Genomic DNA, 5,000 nt, shown 5'->3' with positions numbered 1-5,000 from the left:
ATGGTGTTATAATTTTATTTCTTAATCTTGTTCTCACGCATGGCAGGTAGAAGTACACCCGCCGTCCAGTTTCAGAACGTTCCCACTCCTCCTGCCACAGGTCCAACAGTCGATTTTTTATATCTTTGACAGTTACCAGGGGCATGCCCATAATATCCCGAACATGATCTATGTCACCTTTATGCAGCCAGTAAAAAGCGGCGTATTGCCGTATTATCAAATCTAAAGGACATAGCCCCATTATAACTAATAACGCATCAATAGGACTGGTGCCGAAGGCACCCACACACCTTATCAACACATTCCTTTGTATGCGTCGAATCTGCATTGCCGGCCTCACCAAGGCTAACCTGTGGGCCCACACACTTGCTCCATACCCGACTACTGGAGCCAACAGACAATTGTGATACATATGAATGGCCTTCACAGGAAGGTGAAAGCGTCGTTGTCCAATTGAGATTAATTTGTTAAACAGAGCCATAGACTTGGTGGCCACTTGCTCAATGTGCTCAATGAAATTCCATCTTTCATCTAAGTGGACACCGAGGTATCTAGCAGATCTTTTCCTAGAGACTGCCACATTGTTTATTCGTACAGTAGGATCTCTATTTAACTTGCCTTTCAGCATCATGTACACCGATTTCTGGGGTGCCACTGTCAGTTTTGATTGTCCACACCAACTAAGCAGTATGGCAATGGCCTCTCGTGAACGCTCTTCAATTGCCATGCGACTATTTCCCTCAACCAATATCACGAGATCATCCGCGTAGGCAACTACCCCCAACACCGAGGCATCCCTCTGCAAGTTGGTCAGCAGAGGTTCCATCATAATATCCCAGAATACTGGGCCCAACACAGATCCCTGGGGACAACCCCGGGATATCCATTTGGATACCACAGTGCCAGGGGCAGTTATCCTGGCAAGCCTTCCATCGCAGTAAGCCCCCAGACAACCATACAGCGGACCAGGACACCCTATCTCCCGAAGACGGGAGAAGAGCGCTGGCCACCACAGGTTATCGAAGGCTCCCGAGATGTCCACCATGATCCCCAGAACGTATGTCGCCCTGGCAGAGTGGACAGTCCGAGCAACCTCATTGATCGCATCCTGTGTGGAGCGACCCTTTCGGAACCCGAACTGCCGATCACTCATGCCATAAAGCATTCGGTGACTGTACAACCTGTCGACTAGTAACTTTTCAAAGGCCTTGCCCAGAACATCCAATAAACAGATCGGTCTATATGATTTTGCTAGCTGTGGGTCCTTCTCGGGACCCTTCTTAATTATAACCACCTCTGCGATCTTCCACTGAGTTGGATATACACCACGTTCCAGACATAGATTGTATATTTTAACAAGCACTGGAGCCAGCTGTGGGGCCAGGAACTGCAAGATCTCAGCTGGTATATGATCTGGTCCTGGGGCCTTGCGCCTTGCAAAAGTATGAAGCGCAGCCACCACCTCCTCAGCAGAGAAGGGGTATACCGCCGCCTCATTAACGTACTGCTGCAGCAGTCCCTGGCGTATTCCCCGCTGCTCCTCAGTGTCCTCATTTTCTGTATCATCAGGCAGCAAAGTGTGCAGTAACACACTTGCTGTCTCCTCCCAAGTCGTAGTGTACCCACCTCCTTCCAATCGCAGGGTGGAGAACATAGTCGGAGACCTAATTTTCTCCCGGACCAGTTTGTAGGGGACACCCCAAGGGTCCATCCCCAACTGGTCCTTGACAAATGTTTCCCAGGATAATCTTCTTGTGGTCTGTACCATGTTGACATACCTCTCTTTTAATCTTCTATATATTCTCAAATGATACTGTCTCTCGTCCTGGGCGAAGCTCCTTTGATAGTTACGCCGCGCCCGCCTGACAGACCGCTTAAGCGCGGTCAGTTCTGGGGACCACGGAGTAGCCTGCTTGCGAACATACCTCGCAACACGTGGAACAGAAACAGCAATAGCTGCTTCGATAGAAACCAATAGGTCTCCTACTGCACCGTCCACATCTGCAATTTCCATATCCAGCTCTGGTGGTCGAAACTCCTGCGCCAGCCTTTCCCAATTCGTTTTAGCGTAATTGTATCTCTCAACCAAGTCCCCAAGATCTTCTGTAACCTCTGTCTCATAGTTGAAAAATATACAATTGTGGTCACTGATCGTGACGTTCTCAGAAACACACCACTGGAGCACATGAGGCGCAGCACTCAGAGTCGCTAGTGTTACATCAATGTTTGAGACCGCGCCAGCCCTTCCAGAGAAGGTAGGCGGGTGCCCAGGTTGATTTAAGACAATCAGATTCGCTTCCATTATTAGGTCCTCCAACTCCGAGCCCCGATCGTCCCGCTCCAGGCTGTGCCACATCGGGGACTTGGCATTTGCATCCATACAAATTATTACTGACTGACCTGCTAAGGTCCTAAGTATCCATCTTAACTGGTCCAAAAAAGTAACAATGTCCTGTCGAAATTGACAATATACATTTACAATGTATAATATATGTGTTAACATGTTTGTTTGGACCACAGTTATATGTTCATTACAAAACTGATTTAGAACAGTTAATCTGATGAGCTTGTTTAAAACCACAACCGCACACATGGGGTTCTCACCAGAGAATGCCACTTGCGCGGCCGCCGGAAAACCAGGGATTCGACCAGCGCAGGAGGCTGGTTCCTGTATCATAATAATGTCCAGTTGTTCTTCTTCCGCCACTTTACGCAATTCCTGCGTAACCATGTGGCTACGCATAGCGTTGATTTGCAACATCCTGAATCTCCCCATTACCCAGGGGGATAGTAGACGTGCAAACGACTGGCGGGCCAAGGCTTCGAGAGATCAATGACGTTACGCCCATACATTTTGACCATGTCCTTAAAGATCTTATCAAGATCAAATATGCGACCGCGCCTATCAAAAACTTTAATGACTAATTCCTGTAATTGCTCCAACTCAGGCGGAATGTTAGCGGCGGACAACTGAATGCAATCTACATCCTCCAGAGCTGGATAAGTAATGTCTTCACCATTAGGGTGTCCCTTCCTGACCAGCTGCCTCAGTGCCGTAGTAAGTAATGAAGGCTCCTCCAGCCTTGACAGCCGAACCAACTCCTCCAAATCTTTGTATATATTTTTTGGATCAACTTGTCTATAACTGATCCCTTCACCAGATTTTTCATGTCTGTCTACTTCCACTACACTACTTATATTTACACTATTTACAATTACACTTCCGTCACCATTGTTACCAATTTGCACTACACTACTTGCATCTACACTATTTACAGTTCCATCTCCATCACAACTGCCACCACCTCCTGTTACCAGGGCAGTAACACGTGATGCATCTTCATCCTCCTTTGGACCCATCGTTGATTCCATTTCCGCAGAGGTCGACGGCTGAATCGAAAGGCGGTTAACACCCGCCTCCAAATCATCTACCGTCTGAACTCCAACTTCCACGGTCAAACAGCCAGCTGACCCGGAGAAGCACTCTGGATCAGCCAACGAACCTGTGGAAAGAGCTTTAGATATTAATTTACCCCTCTCTGCATCTCGTTTGATTTTACTCGGAGATTTTCTTTTAACAGTCTTAATGGTCGCCATAATCGGTTCTCTGTATTATTCTATCCAGAAACATTTTGTAAGTGGGGCAGTCTTTGACTCCCCCACACTTACGCCCTCTCTTACTGCAGGGTATACATATGGATGGGCGATCCTTGCTTCTACAATCTCTTTTGTCATGCCCAGTCTGCCCACAATGGGCACAGATAACTTCAGTTACAGTACAGAACTTGTTAGTATGATTCAGATCATAACATTTAGTACATCTGGATACTGCTAAGTAATCTTTAACATTAAGAGCTGAATATCCCACATATAGTCTACCTATTCTTGTCAACAATTTCCACAACTCGGGAGAAACCTCCACCACATGGTGAACTGTCAGTTTTTCCCGAGGACCAACTTTAAACTTCAACTTAAATTGTTCATCAAACTCAACTCGAGTCATTGATACATCAAAATTCTGACTGTATATCGCGTCCAACAGATCATCCGCACTTAGATGAGTTGGTACATCGTACATACACATCAATGGTCGACGTTTCCGCGGAGGTTCACATTTAACTTTCTCCGTTAACTGGGAATTGGAAAGTATCTTATTACTGTCCTCTTGAGTTGCAGTTTCGACTATCAACACATTTTTAGCCGTTCTGACACTATTAATTTTAATTTTGTCTCGCTTCGGATTCACGCATTTCTCAAAAACGGATTTCACCGCCCGTATGTCCTCACCAGATTTAGGCTTTATAAACACAGTAGGTACCGTTTTTTGAATATTTTTCTGGATAGTTTCTTTTGCCGTCGGCGCTTTGCCCACAGGGGCAGCTGCGACTGCGGCATAAGTTTTCGCACTGACTGGCTGGCTTCTCAGACGTTCATTCTCGCGCTCTAGTTCCATAACCCTTCCCTCTAGTTGGGAGTGAGCTATCGCCCAACCCGACACAAAGTCTCTAATATTATTTATGGCATAATTGCCGATCTTTCCATTCTTAATACTCGAATCGAGTAACTTCAAAAATTTTGCATGTCGCTCAGCGACAGACAAGCTCTCTTCGATCTCGCATCGAGGCACATCGTCACTCTCTATGTTTTCAGCCATATTTGACATTTAGAGAGTGAAGATAGGGACAGCGGGAATCTCGTTAATCCATTCATGCGCGTCACTAATTAGATGACGAGGCATTTGGCTACCTTAAGAGAGTCATAGTTACTCCCGCCGTTTACCCGCGCTTGCTTGAATTTCTTCACGTTGACATTCAGAGCACTGGGCAGAAATCACATTGCGTCAACACCCGCTAGGGCCATCGCAATGCTTTGTTTTAATTAGACAGTCGGATTCCCCCAGTCCGTGCCAGTTCTGAGTTGATCGTTGAATGGCGGCCGAAGAGAATCCGCGCACCCGCGCGCCCCCGGAGGAGCACGCTAAGGCGGACGCGGCCTCGCAG

At 46.9% G+C, this 5,000-nt stretch overlaps 1 pseudogene; it reads right to left on the bottom strand.

Annotated features, from left to right (window-relative positions):
• LOC124772399 overlaps nt 1-5,000 on the bottom strand; it is a 9,852-nt pseudogene that overhangs the window by 2,222 nt on the left and 2,630 nt on the right.

Source organism: Schistocerca piceifrons, unplaced genomic scaffold (assembly GCF_021461385.2).
Source record: "Schistocerca piceifrons isolate TAMUIC-IGC-003096 unplaced genomic scaffold, iqSchPice1.1 HiC_scaffold_939, whole genome shotgun sequence".
Classification (NCBI taxonomy): domain Eukaryota; kingdom Metazoa; phylum Arthropoda; class Insecta; order Orthoptera; family Acrididae; genus Schistocerca; species Schistocerca piceifrons.
The sequence above is the reverse complement of the archived record's forward strand: the minus strand, read 5'-3'. Positions and strand labels throughout refer to the sequence as shown.